This window comes from Anguilla anguilla, chromosome 5 (genome assembly GCF_013347855.1).
Source record: "Anguilla anguilla isolate fAngAng1 chromosome 5, fAngAng1.pri, whole genome shotgun sequence".
NCBI lineage: Eukaryota > Metazoa > Chordata > Actinopteri > Anguilliformes > Anguillidae > Anguilla > Anguilla anguilla.
Window position 1 is genome coordinate 18,951,811 of NC_049205.1, and position 16,966 is coordinate 18,968,776.

At 44.8% G+C, this 16,966-nt stretch overlaps 1 protein-coding gene across 2 annotated transcripts in view; it reads left to right on the plus strand.

The window, feature by feature from the left end:
* cdh13 (cadherin 13, H-cadherin (heart)) overlaps window positions 1-16,966 on the plus strand; it is a 453,601-nt gene that overhangs the window by 237,638 nt on the left and 198,997 nt on the right. The window lies entirely within an intron of this gene.

Genomic DNA, 16,966 nt, shown 5'->3' on the forward strand with positions numbered 1-16,966 from the left:
TGTCTGTGCTTTAAGAGCCTAAGCTGAACAGATATAAATTCGATAGCGCTATAGGGGGGGCGGTTGTAATTCTCCGTGAGTTACAGCGATGAATCCCGCGAAGAAAACCCTCGTGGTTCCTGGTTTTTTTGCTCATTGATTCTGTATCCCGGGCTTTGTGTTTACGCCGCCACGGAACGCCACGAGCGGGGAAGCAGACGAGAGAGCCTCCTCGCTCGGCGCTGGAGAGAGAGACGAGCTCTCCGCGTCCGCCGCTCGCCCCTCTTCTAAATTAACAGCGGCCAGGCTTGTTTGAGCGAGAGGCTGAAATATTAATGGAGCAAACGAGGCCCCTCTCCCGGGCGGCCTCGGCGCGGTCACGGTCGCGCTCGCGGTCCCGTTCGCCTTTTTGCCGTGGCGCGTTCGGCCCCGGCCCCGGCGCACCTGGCCAGATTTGCCGCGGCAAATGAAGAGTTTGATGATTTATCGATCGCCTCCCGGAGACCCATAAACGCTGACACGGAGCGTGGCGGGCAGGCGGGCGGGCGGGGGCGGGGGGCGGGGGGTGGGGGGGCGGGGGCGGGGACGGGGGTGGGGGGTGTTTTCAAAAGAGGGCTGGGCCACTAAGGACACAGGAAGAACGTTAGTGAGTCGCAGTATTGCACTGTTCTGCCGTGCTGTAATATATATGCTTTCCAGTCACAAATGTGAGCGTCATGCCAATATAGGAAGACAGAGAGGCGAGGGAGCAGCAAGTAATGTTAATGTGTGCATCTGTGGAGAGTTCTTGTGCTAGCAAGTCTTGATATTGTTACCATGGTTTTCTTTTAAATGCACATGCAATGGCATCTCAATTAAGCAAATTTGAATTAAGACTCATTGAGAGAGAAAACTGCAGGCTGATTCACCAATCATTTCAGCAATTCAGCCGAAGCTGCAAAAAAAAAAAAGTCCCGGGTTCTGCCTATGCAGTCGTGGCAGAGCTGTCTCTTTGAGGCCTTTGTGTGCCGTATGTAAGCCAGTGCGAAGGTTAACACAAAGCTTATCGCTACTGTAGCCGCGTGAAGGCCACCCTCTATCAGTAACCCTCGTCACATTGCAGGAGGGAAGGAAAATGGAGTCCGCACATCACCATTACGGCTCTCTGAATCAATGCTTTATTTACTCACCGCAACAGCGTTATCAACATTCCGACCCGCGCCGGGTTTCTTTCGCCCCGAAGAGTCTCAGCGGGGGTCGAAGTCCCGATTCCTCCCCCTATTTATCGCTCCCCCCCGTTTCCCTTTTTCTGCATTACTATCCCATGCTGCACCTGCACAAGCTGTCGGGCGTGAGCGTATTACTGTGTTACCGCAGGAAGAGCTGCCTTAGCACTGTCTCCGCTTCAGTGTGTCTTCGTCCAGCGTTGACATTCAGGCATAAGTCATGCTGATTTGCGATTGGTCGATGTCCCGGAACATCCGAGCGACCGGGCGTCAATCGCGGTTCCTCGTGGTTGCGGGCGGCGGCGTGTGCTGCAGGCGAACGAGCGGCGCGCGTTAAAACCTTTCTGATATCGATTTACCTCACTGTCCTTTGGCAATTATTTTCGAAATAACACGAAACAAGACAAGCCACACATCTGGCCCTCAGCCGCCTTATTGGAACCGCCACTCACGCCCTCTCACAAGTGGTTAATCACTGCAATTGGGATTGTGCTGTTCGATCAGGGCTCGGCGAATCTCTGTCTGCACCACATTCGACGCCGGCGCGTTTAAAGATACATCACAAACCCGTCAGGTGTTTTCACCCATCACTGAGCCCGCTGAAGCATTCGTGCTTTCTTAGCCACCCCTGAGGTTTAATGAAAAATTTGCCACACTTCAGTGTTGAGTGTCGCCACTTATTGTGGTAAGCAATGCACCCAAATGTGGCTTGGTTTGCTTTCATTAGCTATAAATGGTACTTTATCTATACATTTCTGTAGTGTTCAGCAAAATAAAGGGTTTCCAATATTGCATTGTACTACAACTCCCATAAAGCATTTCACCAACATAAGGAGGGCCACCATTTTGTGTCAAATGGCACAGTAAAGCGACTAATTACAGTACACAATTCGCATGCCAGTTTTTATGTTCAAACAATTGTTTGACCCCATATGGGGAAAGTGAATGGAAGGAAAGTGCACACACTGCAAAAGACATGAGTCTTCTGAGTAAACAAGTGTAACAGCATCTGCCTGGTGAGCTACACACTGATGAATTTCATTTATTTGAACAATTTACAGTCGGGGGCACCACCAGAGATTTTACGCCCCATTAAAAGATCTCACATTGGGCCCCACCAGCCCAGGCCGCCCCAGACAATCCTGTGTTCTATTATTGTTTGAAGGCCCCTGTCAGTCAGGGCCCTTGGAATCATCCTAACCTTCGCCCTGTTACGGCTTCCTTCTTGCGATTTAACAGTAAATCACACAAAAAAAGTGATAGAAGATGGACAAATAAATGGACAAGCATCAGTTAGGGTCTGCGATCCAAAACCAAGGAGGGGATTATCCATCAGCAGTTAGGGTCTGAGATCACCACTGAGGTAGAATCATCTGCCACCTGGGGAAAAGACAAATGCTTTTGCACAGGGCTGCCTAACCCTGTTCCTGGACAGCTATCATCATACAGGTTTTCGCTCCAACCCTAAAAAGCACACCTCACTCAATAGCTAGAAATCTTGTTGAGTGGCTGCGTAGTAGAGTCAGGTGTGCCAAATTAGGGTTGAAATGGAAAACCTATAATCTCCAGGAACAAGGTTGGGCAGCTCTGCTTCTGGAGGTCATTCAAGATTTCGCAGATGCATTCTTAATGCTAATATTCCACTGGACAAAAGGGGATAATCCCAAATTATATGCATTTTTTTTAACAAATGGCAGGACAATTCCATCAGCTGAATAGTTTGACAAAAGTTTTTTGCTGAAGACATAAAACATCTGCCAGAATAACAGATGACAGATAAATCAATAGAATGGACGGAAAGATTATGCTTTGCATATTTTCTTGTTCTCCAATAAAAATCTGTTACAGCAGATTTGAAGGTTTTTTGCTGATACACAATAAATTGACTATAACATATCATAATCCTTATAAAATTAAATACAAGCCATGTTTTTTAGTTTTTTTTTCTTTTCTTAAGGCTATTAAGATTCCACTTTACTCAATTGTGTAGCTCCAAACTGGAAACATTTCCCAATATTATTCAAAATCTTGCTCAAAAGACACAAAGAATATGTCCATTGTAACTCTGTTGATGCAGAAAGATGCAAATTTTCATGTGAGCATTAAGCATCATCTATCAATGATAGAGGAGACTGTTCAACAACTGACAATGATCACATTTACACTCAGGGTTAAGAGCTTTCCATTTTCATTTGAGCTGTGTAAATGACATTCACCACTTTCTTTTTCATTCAGCAAACTATTTTCTTACATTAGCACCATTTATTTTAATGTTAAGTGCTTTCATTTGTAATATGCATTTCTCACTGCATCAAACTAACATCCCCTGTAGAAAATTTCAAAATATTGCAGGATTTCCAACTGAAATGAATGTGTGTAGTAAACATCGCTGTCAATCATCGTCTGTGCTTCATTAGTGGTAATTGCTTTATCAACATAGATGATTGAAGTGGTACAGTCGGGATAATTGCTTGAAACACGGCTTGACAGAAAGGCTATCGACCTCTTGTTGGTGGAGGACTGAAGTGCATGTGGGAGAACAGGAGGCAAACCGGTGGCTGTAATCATAAACAAAGACTTTTCAATAAACTTGAGCTTGAGGCAAGGGAACACTGGAATGACTGTGTTCTCTCTCCTTAAAGACTACATTTAAAAGATGGGATGCATGGATGCGCTGAATTGCTCATTCGGCAAAGAAGTTGTGGATGGCTGTTTGAAATGATAACGGCAAGTATCGGAGAACAGGAATACCAATGCACATATAACTTTCATGACGAACAAGACTGGATCTCCCAACTATGTCATAAGGAGTAATTTGTCTCAATCTTAAGACCACTATAATTTAAAGCAGGTGTTGCATTCACTGTGGGTGTTTTGCCTTATTGTGTACAGACAGAAAAATGACAGGTTTGTTTCAATTTCTGGGTGAATTTTACCTTTTTAGGCTTGGCGATTACCATACTTCTCTGCAGTTAAAGCTGTAGTTTCATACAGCCTCCTACATCTTTGAAAAATACCGTAGATGGTCTGCGAGTTTCCTGTATTTCTAATGAGAAAGCAAAAATAATATCAAGGTCAAGGCAACACCATATGCTATGTTTTACGTCTTCAAAAAGATAAATTAATTACAAGTAACACTCCAAGTGATAACTGTATGAAACTGAAAGAAATATTAATAAATGAAAGCCCATTTCTAAAGTGGAAATCAAGAAATTAGAAACAAATTACTGGCCCTCAATTATGAGAGCACTTGGATCTCTGAATTGAGATTGTAAAATACATTAGACTGAGGTAGTGAAGCCATTGCTGAGGCCGCTTTATCTAATTAACTCTCTCAGGTAATACCTAATAACATTTTTTTTTACATACAGGATTGAATTCTATCCAAAAAGGAGTAATTATAAAAGTGTGCATGTGCGCAGGTACAGTACTGCTAAGTGGAATGAATTTTGTGGCACTATTAATGCCTGAATCCTCGCTTCCAGAACATGCCAAATAAATAAATAAGCAAATAAAATGTGTCTTCGGTACAATATTGGCTTTTGACCAAAGCACTGGATGTCTTAGAACATTCTGCTAATTATAGCTACTGTACCTTGGGCTCATAATCTGTGCAGCAGGGTATTTGGCACGGCATTAAAAACGTCCTATGCAATTAAAATAGATTAAAACAAAACTAAAATATCAATAGAATTTGGCCTCAAATGTGTAACTCAATCATAACGCCATTAAGGGCCGTTCCAACCTAGATTCCAAAAGGTTTTGGCGGAAGGCCAAGCACAGATCCGTCCGATGGAGGGAGCGCGTCCTTTAGGTTCACATTCGCAAATGGAACGTCTGCACCCTTCTCTCCAAGTATTCAAATTAGAGACTGGCCAAGTTCTGCCGGCTCTCAGACCCGACGGGCCAGAACTCTCTGGAACACAAAGCCCTGCAGAGACGCCGCTTCAGACGGGCCCTTCAGGGCCAACCTGCTCTAAAGCCGGCGGCACTGAAATCGCTGAGCCTCGGGATCAAACAGCCGCGAAGAACATTCCGGAACAACCATTAAAAGGAAGAAGCATTGATTTTTTTAAAAAGCAAAAGTGCTGAAAATTTGGAAAATGCAAGACATTGCTGTCGGGGCCTTGACAGAACCAATTGGCAAAGAGACTCACAAACAAAAACTTGAGTTAAAAAAAAAAATCTATTTTCAGACTCAGCAACCAGGTGAACTGCAACTGAAAAGAAAACATTGACTTGAAAAAGTACATGGCAGTAAAATCCTTTTGTCCTGACATAATGATTGTGAGAAACAGTGAGTTAATAATAATAATAATAATAATAATAATAATCATAATCATAATAATAATAATAATAATAATAATAATAATAATAATAATAATAATAATAATATGCTGTGTATGTACAGGCAGTGGATGAAAATGGAATCACTTGTTGAAAGTTACTTGTTAGGGTGTTGTGCTACATTGTGAATGCACTGTGATATAGGGTTTGGAAGTCTATAGCAGGAATATAACACTACTCTTCCAGGTCAACTCTTAGTGGATGGAAGTGGAAGGAGGACTCTTTTCAAAATATTCCATAGAGGCTTCATTGGGTTCAGATGGTGACTGGGGTGCAATGCTCCTTAATTAACCATTTGAGCAACTGCCCATGCTCTGTGGGCTCAGGGGTAGCCATCTTGAAACATGCCATTCTTTGCGGGAAAGAAATGCCTTAACAATGGAAGAAGAGCAAGTCAGTACTAGCTGAGTTCCAGCCACTTGCGTACCAACTGAAAAGGGCTTTGCCGTTGAATGGCCTGAGTCTATCCACACCATGCTGGAAACGTGCCCCCCTACTGTTAGGACTGCTGGAACTGCTGATCTCAGGAAGTCATTTTTTGTTCACTGCCTTATGTTTGCATGCAGTGTATCAGTGAGTGTTTTTATAATTACAATAACAGCTGTAACATCAATGCAATTAGAAACAGGTGCAGACTTTTTTCTGTAAATAAATAAGAGGTGTTCCTGTCGACAGATAGACACAGAGGAATTTGACAGAAGGGTGGGGGTGGGGGTTGAGAGGGGTGTTTGGCAGAAAAGTATAAGCAAACCAGATCAACACAAAGTGTCACCACAGTAAATGCATGAAAAGAGAACCTGGAGCAGACTGACTCATAAATTAAGAGTAAATGGAAAAATTCAGCATTAGAATTCCCAGAAGTTTTTTTATTTATTTATTTTTTATAAATAATTTTGAATTGTGTCCTCTCCGTTTTACATCAAGAAGCGTACCATTTTATTTAGACCACAGGGAAACATAAGCTATGGAATATGAGTACCAGACAAAACTTCGGACTGCACTTAATTATTTTATAATATGAAATGTTGCTGTGCATATTACTGGGCTTTTGTAAGATAAAAGGGAATTTCAAAGCAGTACTGTGGGTCTCAGTGATCGGGCTGATTATGGAGAGAAATAACCACTCTAGTGTCAGACTGCCAGAGAGAAACAACTGATATTTCACCGATAGAATTGCCAGGTGAACGTGTGAGTGATGGACAAGGCACAGAGAGCAAACACATTTCGGGCAGTTAGTTCTGTACCACTGATGTGTTCCGTGGGGTGTCAGGAAAGCACACTGAATAGCCCGGAGATCAATCACATTCGGTTTCTGTTGGGGTTCTCGCGATCTCGGTCAGTGAATATTTGATTTGTTAATGAAATAAATCACAGTGTGTAATTGAAAATGCAGACCTGCAGGCTGACACTGAATACAGAGGTGTGCACATGGATGCGTGTGTGTGTGTGTGTAGGTGTGTGTGTGTGTGTGTGTGGATGATGTCATGTGTTGATTTTAACACAAGATGACGATGTAAACACTATGTAGCTTGTGTGGTAAGTATATTGCACTGGTGTGGAAATAGTTTAGCTCTGGAAGGTTCTGTGAACACTGCGTTTTGGTGTTGGTTTAGCACTTAACACTGCCGTGAAAACTGCAGTTTGGTAGTTTAGCACTGAACACTTCTGCAAATACTGCATTTTGGTTAAGACTGGACGATGCTATGGAAACTTTGCGCTTTGTTGGTTCGTTTTGTTACTGGATACAGATTTAAAGGGGAATTTCACTTTACAACACTTCTGGGGTCATTTTCACACCGACCCGGGCTTTTGTGTGCACCCCAGACAGTTTTTAGGTTGCTTGCTTCAATATTTAGATATTTGATACCCGTGTAAGCACCCCCCCCCCCCCCCCCTCATTCAATAGAAGCCCAATTCCCCTTTAAATGCTGCAGTAGTCAGCGGGGCAGAGTGGACTGTGATTGTTTAATTCCGCACACTGAACCCAGTGAAACCCTCACACATGACCTAATCATATTGCACGTACCAGGCATGCTCAGTGGAAGTTAACCCACCAGGGCTTTAGTGTACAGTTTGGGAACTAGGGTTGGCTATCGTTTAAGTTTTTTTCAAATCCGATTCCGATTATTTTCTGATTCTGCTTATCAAATGTGGTTCTTATCGAATCCTGGTTCCGATTCTCGTCGTATTGTTTGAGTACGAAAATGTGTTGTACGCAAAACCACTTTTATTTTCAGCAGATTTTGGCTGCCATAAAAAGTAGACATTTTGATAAAAAGTAAAATAGAGGGTGCATAATGCATCACACAATGAAGGCCACGGTCACGGTGGAGGAAAACAATTTGTTGCGCTCCACAGAGTTATTATTAGCCGTCGGTGGACTATCAAGGTTATAAAAAATGCTGAAACATCATTGCGTCTGTAAGAAAAACAAGGACAAGAAACCATATATGAACTTTCATGTGCTCCGTGCAAAAAAACTGCTTTTAACTAACGTTATTATGATAGTTAAAAGCTGCCAGGTCTATCATACCTAATAACGTTAGTTCAGAACATCTTAGGTAAAAAAAATGAATCTAACAAACATACAAATGACTGTTTCTGACAAAGCATCTCAGCTACAGCTAATGGAAGTTATAGGCCAAGTGCTTAATGGGGAAAAAAATGGCTAATTCACTACAGATGTGGCTTGATTTGGCTTTCTCCTCATGGCCTGAATCCACTTCTGTCCTCCTTACTGGCTCAGTCTTTTTGCATGGACTTTTTGCGTGCACTTAACACTAAAAATCATTGTTCTCGGCTTTTTTATTCGTATAGCTCACCATACAACAACGTTTCGGCATTTTTATAATCTTGGCAATTCCCTGACTGCTAATACTAACTATGTGATGTGCAACAGATTGTTTTCCCGGATTGTCGGGCCATGGCCTATTACAGGCATGTTGATGCATGTGTATTTTGTAACCAGCAATGTAGATGTAAACACAGCAGGTCCTGGCACCTTATTAAAATTCTTTGCATTTCACTCATCATGAATTCTGTTGAAAATACATTTTCAGGATTTTATAAGCAGATTTGAAATGCACATTTCTTAACGAGTTGGAAATTTGGAACCGGTTCTAATTCGGACCCGGCTCTCGATACCCAACCCTATTGCATGCCGATGCCCAAATGTCCCCCTTTATCCTGCACGTGCTCATTTGTTGCTTGCTGAGTGCTGAAACCTGAAGTGTGTCATCTCTGAAAAGCATATGTCACCTGAGCACAACCTTTCTGTCAAGAAAGGTTGTGTCTCTCCAAAGCACTGACAGCTTTCTTTCCTGAGCACTGACACTTTTCTCTCCCGAGCACTGACACCACCTTTCTCTCTTGAGTACTGATGCAACCCTTCTCTCCTGTGCACAGACACAAACCTTCTCTCCTGTGCACAGACACTTTTCTCTCTTGAGTACTGATGCAACCTTTCTCTCCTGAGCACTGACACTTTTCTCTCTTGATCACTGACAGCTTTCTCTCCTAAACACTGACACTTTTTTTTCTGAGCACTGAATCAGCCTTACTCTCCTAAAATTTTGTCTTATCTGAACACTGAGAAAAACAAAGCTTCTAAAGACTAAAGACTAAAAGTTCTGTTACCGATGCTTATAAAAGCTTGTCAGTCCTAGACTCATCAAACATCTCTCCTGAACCCTGGTGAGGCTAGTGATATTCTCCTTAGCGCTGATTAATATTGACACTCTTGAACAGTAGTGAATCTTTTCTGGCCTGAGTTGTTGATTGAGCATGACACTGACAGCTGACGCATGCATTTTCTTAACAGTGCTTATATATGACATGACTTCAGTAAACACTGGTCGGGTAATCATGTCTCTCTGAATACTGACAAGGCATATCTGAACACTGAAGCCTCAAGTGTGTCTTTTTCTTAAACTATTAAAACTCCTTTACTCCTAAGCACTGAAATGTGAAGAACGTATGCCCTGAACATGTGATAGATCTGAACACAGTTCACAGTTCAACTACAGCACTGGGTAGTGTGAATACGCAATCAGGAAGATTTTTGCCGAAAAAAAGGTGTGTGTGCGTGTGTATGTGTGTGTGTGTGTGTGTGTGTGTGTGTGTGTGTGTGTGTGTGTGTGTGTGTGTGTGTGTGTGCATGTGTGTGTGTATAGGCGGCCTAACAGCCCTCTCTGTAATATTCAGAAAAGGCTTGTGATGCTCTACTTACAGGTTTTGAAGTCTCTGCTGAACTGCCAGCCTTTTAAAACTGTCTGCCCAAAATTGTCCTGCTTTTTTTTTTCTTTCCCCTCATGACTCGATGTGGATGTTGTGTGATAATGCATGGACCTTCACAAACTTAGACTGGAGTTCCTCCTCCTATTTTTGCGTGACACCAATTCCGTGTGTTTGTTTGTTGAAGCATCTCCAAACCCCCATTTTGCAGTAATCTCACCATTTAGGATGTCCAGCCATGATTTCAGGCCCGTTCCATTGCTCCAGCCCGCCTCCTGTCCATTTTGGAACGTGCGCGACAGCATGTGGCTCCACCAGAACGTGCGGCCAGCTGCCGCTTTCACGGTGCGGCTGGCCAGCCGAGCCGCGCAGTTTAAGCGGTATCGCGCGCGGCCCGCCGCGGTTATTACGGTTATCGCCGAGATACCGCGCCAACCGAACCCTCTCCCCCCTCCGCCCCCCCCCCCGGCAGGGTGGTGTCTAACCATCACGCTCCGCCTCAAGTTGGCCCCGACCGCATTTCGCGCGGGCGCTCTCCGGGTCCGGTTCAGAGCCGCGGGACGCGTAACCGCACAGAGCGTTAGCATTAGCGCCTCGCCCGCGCCCGCCGCTCGGCAGCCGCGACACCGTTAAATACGCCGATGGGACTCGGCCCAGCCGTGGTGCAGCTGATCCAAAGCCTGCCCAGATCAGTGCCTGCAGGCCATTTCATTACCAACTGCTTATAAATAAATCCATGGGTTTAATGAATCAAACCCAGTCTGGTGTCCATCCTCTGATGGTTTTTTTTTTTTTTTTTTTTTTGGCGAGAACAAACTGGATGTGGCAGTTTCTTATCTGAATGATCGGACCTTATCTTAATAAGATCCGTAGCCATTTCCAAGCGTTGTCTCTGAGGGGGTCTCCCAGACAGATGACACTACGTAGTGGCGGGGGGAGGGGGAAGGGTGTTGGAGGAGGGGTGTTGGGGGGATGGAGGGGGGTGTGATGTAGGGTGTGTCCTCGCTGGATGTTGTGATTTCTTCTTATCCTAGGTGAATGTAGCATAGAACATAAATATCTAAATAGAGACACTAACAAATAGCATGCGGCGTATAGCGTGTATTGGTATTGACTCTGTGTGACCCTGTGTTTGTCTTCTCTTTGCCGTGTTTGTGCCTCTGGTTGGCTCTGTCTCCCTGTGCGTGTGATCCCGTGTCTCTGTCTTGCTGTGCATCGGCGTGTCTCTTCCTTCGCTCTGAAACTCTCCTGATCTCTGGATGTGACTCTGTGTGGTTCTGCCCTTATCGCTCTGTCTCTGCGTCTTTCTGGTTCCGTATCCTTATGTCACTCTCTTAGTGTGCGTTTCTCTGATTAGCTCTCTGCCTCACTGTGTCTCTGTGTTTCTTTCCTTATTGCTTTCTGCCCCTGTGTCAGTAGCTCTGTCCATCTGTGGTGGCACATATCTGCTTTTCTCCAACCCCCCTCTCCCATTCTCTCTCTCTCTCTCTCTCTTTCTCTCTCTCTCCCCCCCTCTCCCTCCCTCCCTCCCTCTCTCCCTCCCCGGTCAGTGCATCTCTGATAGTGTGCAGGACAGTAGATTACCCCCCTGCTCTGTTCTCCCGTTGTCTCTGTTTGAAGCCGGTAATTGAACTCTTGCCATCCTCGGTTCCAGCCCGCACAGCGGCTGTCAGCCCGCAGCCGACTGGGCGGTTTGAAGCCGCCCGGCCGGTTCCATCCCCCCCCATTTCAGAAGGGCCGAAGGAGTCAGGTCAGCGCCTCCGCCGTCTCTGCCCCTCTGCAGATAGGAGGCCGGGGGGACACCTCCAGAGCTGCTTATTCCGCTGATTTTTTTTCCTTTGCCGTGCAGCCGTCAGTCTTACGCGGAGAGAAACGCGCGGAAAGCCAGCAGCTGCGTTTACCGCAGACCCGCCGTAGTCGAATCTGGGCCCTGGCCGGGGGGCGCCACAGGCGCTCGCGCTCAAAACCGGCCCTAGGGCGATGAGCCCTAGCGTCAGCTAACGGTAGATCCGACAGCCGGTTGGCACCGAGCCCAGAGCGAGGAGTTTGCCTTTGCGTGTTTCTTCAGCGCTAAATCCTAGCGGGAACGCAAGCCTGCCACGCGCGCATGAGACGGCAGGCAGGGCCTTGATGGTGAAGTGATGGCGGCTTTGAGTAGCGTTCCGCCGCTTGTGATCTTTGCTTCCCGCTCGCGTTCATACGCTGTCGCCCGCGAATCCGAAAATCATCATTTGCGCGAGGTTGTTGTTTCCCAGAAAAGGCTCCGTTGCTAATCACGGTCCCCACCACCACCCCAGAGGGTTTTTCCTGAGAGTGCAGCCTCACAAAAGCTGCTTGACGGAATAGTCTGGAAGAAAAATAAGCGCCCTCAGATCAAAGTACGCACAGATCAAGTGTTTTTTTTGTTGTTGTCTTGTTATTTGCTTTCGCGTTTCCCCCAGTGAAACCAGCGAGGGAAGAGATCAAGGGCGGCCCGAACAGGCTCCGCCCCCCCACTTGCGCGGTTCCCATCTCTCGTAGAACTGACTCGTCCCCACGCCGGGTTTTGTTTTCTCAGAGTGCGGCTAAGCGGAACATCGGCTCTGGTTTTGCGGTTGCCTAACGAGCTGGCTTTGCATGCTGGGGAAACGTCACCGGTCGTAGGGAACTCCCCCTCTACTGGGATCCTGTTCAGTTTCATGGAAGTGCAAAGCTCTTAAGATGGGGGGGGGGGGGGGTGCCCTGCCCCAGAGGAGAAGAGGAGGTGGGTCTCGAGGGATGGGGTGGGGAGCGGGGCGGGGTGATTATAAACCCTCTGTATAATCAGCAGCATGTAATTAAAGCCACCTGGGGTGTGAATGAGTGGTGGGTCTTTCCGTTCTTTTCAGTGACTCGAATCATGTGATTCAGACGACTGAAATTCATTCACTGGCTCTTTCATCTATAAACTCGGGGCCTGATTTACGAAGGAAGCAGTCGCAGTGCAAAACATTTGCTATATTGCAGCTCAGTTGCAGTCACAGATACCTACTAAGCATGGTCCTAGTTACACAATCGAATAAGTTCAACGCCCTCATTTGCAGTTTTGTGGGAGGAGACACCCAAGAAAAGGGTCAGAAACAATATGGGGTGCATACACGTCCTGATTTCAAGGCGCTAAGCAATGGATGTGGAGCAACCAGGCACAAACAGCGAGGGAGCATTTTATTATTTTATCGATTTGTTGTTTGAGATAATCCTGGTTTTATAAGCTTTTCATCCGGTTTTACTAAGCCGAAACGATCAAACGAAACTGTGTTACAGATCGCCATTTTATGCTGCTTTCTGCTATCCGGCTTGCTAATGGAGATGCAGTCTCAGACACGCACAGCCGTTTTGGGCTCGCTCTATCACGCCACCGCTCACCTCATTGTCCGGCTGTGAAGGCAGTCTCTGTCATTAGCAGAAATTCATGAAGCTGGAGTGGAGAACATCTGTCCTCCACTGGGTCAAAGTAGATGAGCAGCTCCTAGAGCCCTTGGTCGCTGCAAATCCTGCTGCCTCCACCACGGCTGGAGGACAGCTGGACTTTATGGTCCTATATCCTGTGGTTGCCACAGCGCAGGCAAAAGATTGTTGGGTCCAGCTGAGAGTTTAGACCCGGTCCATATCAAACGGAGCCACTGACTCATGCTCCGGAGGGGTAAACACGGTGCCCCTCTCCACCTCAGGACTTCCAGATGCCCAACAGGCCTGACATTCTGGAGGAACAGGAGCTCCCCTGCCTGGTTCCTACAGCTCGACCATTGTTGGGTGTCCCCAGGCTGTTGGCCATTCCCACTGGCTGCTGTATGAAGCCGCGCGCCACTGCTGCTCAGCCAGCTGACCTGCAGGCGGCTGCATCTCCCTCCTCGTACAGGAACCCTTCACCACTTCCTCTTACGGTTTCGCTGATTGTTGATGATTCCATTGTAAGGAGGATTAGGTCAAAATTAGCGGTAACCCGCTGTTTCCCAGGTGCTAGGCTTTTAGATATTTTAAAGGAAAAACCGATTAATCATCCTTCCATTCAGAATGTAATTATCCATGTTGGCACCAATGACACTTCTCACCAGCAATCAGAGATCTTAAGATAGGATTTTAACTGTCTTTGTAATGTACTTAAAGGCTGCGGGAAGCGTGTTTTTATCTCTGGACTCCTCCCCTCTCTTAACCGAGGTACTGGTCATTTTAGTAGGCTGCTCAGTCTCCATTCATGGCTACAATCAGTGTGCATATCACAAAACAAGGTCTTTATTGATAACTTTAACCTTTTTTTTGGAGTGCCTGTCTTTTGTTAATAGCGGTGGCAACCATCCCAGCCACACGTGTGCTATCTGCAAACATATTCCACATGATACACACTGCCCCATGCACCTGATTAATCACCAACTCCACAAACTCTTCTTCTACACCATTTCTGTTTCACACCGTCAGGCTCTCTTGCCCCCCCTACTGGCTGGCAGACCATTGCACAGAAGCACAGTCTAATTCAGTGGTCTCCAACCCTGGTCCTGGAGAGCTACAGCGTCTGCTGGTTTTCATAGTGACTCAGCACTTCATGAATCAATTAGAGCAGTTGATTACACAGTTAACTCAACTCACCTGGTGTCTTGGGTCTCAACTGTGTGCTGATTTGAAGGTGAAAACAAAACCCAGCAGGCCCTGTAGCTCTCCAGGACCAGGGTTGGAGACCACTGGTCTAACTGAACAGCTACAGTCATCCCTGTAGTTATGGGCAAGAGGCCTATAAATGTTTTTGTGATTAATTGGTAAGGAATCACTGTAATCTATTTGAGATTAGAATGGTTTGCATGGTTTCCACTACGCATAATTTATCCTCTGTCAACTCAGTTTCTCTGAAACCAGCACTACATAATGTTAGATTATTGGCTAACAAATATTTTCTGATAAATTAATTGATAATGGGACATAAGCTCAACTGTATATAAAATTATAATAGTAATTTTTGGTCTCTTTGAAATATGTGAATGTAGGCTGCATGTCGAACATCACAGCATCCCAACTATAATAAAGCAATGTGGCACGATATGTTGTGGTGTTTCACCAAAGTAGTGATGGCTAAAGGGTGTTGTTAGACACAAGGTGTGTGTGTGTGTATGTACTATGTGGGGTGTTGGGGTTGCTTAAATTTGTGAACATTCATTTGGTGCCGCATCAGAAAAAGTTTGGGAACCTATGCACTAGAGCTTAAGTGACGTTGTCATAAGGCAGAGGGGAGATGGACGAAAAATAAATCTCAGGTGTTTCATGACATATTTAGAGAGAAAATGACTGCATTCAATAAGGCCGTTAAGTTGGCTCGACAGCAGCATTTTTCAAAAATGATGATTGCTCATTATAATAACCCCAGAGGGCTCTTTTCCACTATCGACCGCCTTCTCAATCCTCCCTGTGCCCACACAAGTGATTTTTTTCCTTCATATCAAAATGCACAGCATTTGATTCTTTTTTCAAGGGCAGAGTTGAAAATATTCTTTCTGATATTAAAATCCCTTCTCATGAGTTTGATGTAATAGAACCCCCTAGTCCTCCATGAAGAGTCATCTTAGATTGTTTGTTAATCATGACATGCTGTGCAAAGTTTTACTGAACTCAAGTCCTCAACCAGTCTTTAAAAATTAGGGGGACCCTAACACCACCTCTCTTTTTAAAATGGATTTTAGTGCTCTATCTGACAATGTCTGAAGTATGGCTAATTGCTCCCTTCAAACTGGGGAGTTCCCATTGGCTCTCATGACTACTCTAGTGAAACTTTTTTTTTTTTTTTTAAAGAAAAGCACCTTTTTTATTCTTAACCATTTAGACCAATTTCTAACCTGCCCTTTCATAGTAAGATGCTTAAGAAATTAGTGCTAAAACAATTGAATGAGTTTTAAAGCTCAAATGGAACTCTTTAAAACTTCCAGTTCAGTTTTAGATACAGGAAGAGTACAGAGACTACTCTTGCAAGGCTTGTGAATGACATCAGAAGAAGTGCTGATGATAAAAGTCCCTCTGTTCCTGTGCTTGTACTCTTGTATTAGACCTAAGTTCTTCCTTTGTCACTGATGACTATGAAATTCTATTTTATACACACTAGAAAAATGGGTGGGTGTCACAGGCACTGCTTTTGACTCATGGACCGTTCCTTCATTGTTAACTTGGATAAGCACACTTCTGATAGTGTGGTGTCCCTCAGAGATCAATTCTAGGACCAGTCATTTTTCATCTTCATATGCTGCCTATGGGAGGTGTTATCCGGAGGCATGGCATACAGTTCCATGCTGATGGTACCCAGCTTTGCATCTCCATGTCCCCCAATGATAAAAGGCAATTGGAAGGCCTTATAAACTGTATCTCAGACATTCAGATCTGGACGTCAACTGTTTTCCTACAGTTGATTCAGATGAAGGCAGAGGTTCTTGTAGGTTCAAAGACCCAAAGGAAAAAAATTGTCCCTTCACTTGGGTTTCTATCTGACTATGCCAAAAACCAGGTAAAGAACCTTTGTGTGATCATGGACCCTGAGCCTAACTTTGCGACTCATATGAAGTGCATAAAGAAATCGGCTTTTTATCATCTTAAATCCATTGCCAAGGTACATCAAATTTTAACACAGGAGAGTGCTGAGAAACTAATAAATGTTTTTATTGTGAACAGACTTGACTACTGTAATGCCCTTTTTTGGTCTGTCATTATCCATTATCAATCACTTACAGTTAATCCAAAACGCTGCTGCTTGTTTGCTGTCTAAAACCAAAAAAGAAACTGCACATAACTCCTGTTTTAAAAGCTCTACATTAGCTGCCTGTTTGTTTTTGGATTGATTTAAAACATATTATTTTAGTTTGCAAGTCTTTCCATGGCCTAGCACCCTTCCCCTACCTATCTTTATTTTAAGGTATGTGCCTAATAGGGCCCTCAGATCCTCTGACAGTAACTTATTATTCACACCTAGAGTCAGGACTCAGACCTTTGGCAGAGCATCATTTAGTGTCTGTGGCCCCAGCCTTTGGAATAGTCTGCAAGAGGATCTGTGGGCTGTTCAGTCCCTGCTTCACAATGGCATATTATAGCATAGGAATACAACACCAATGGGATAAACTAATAAAGTAAACATATGGAGTGACAGCATATACAAAATGAATTAGTTAGGTGTACAGTAGACAATGTAAAGATAGGATGATATGATTTTAAGTTGC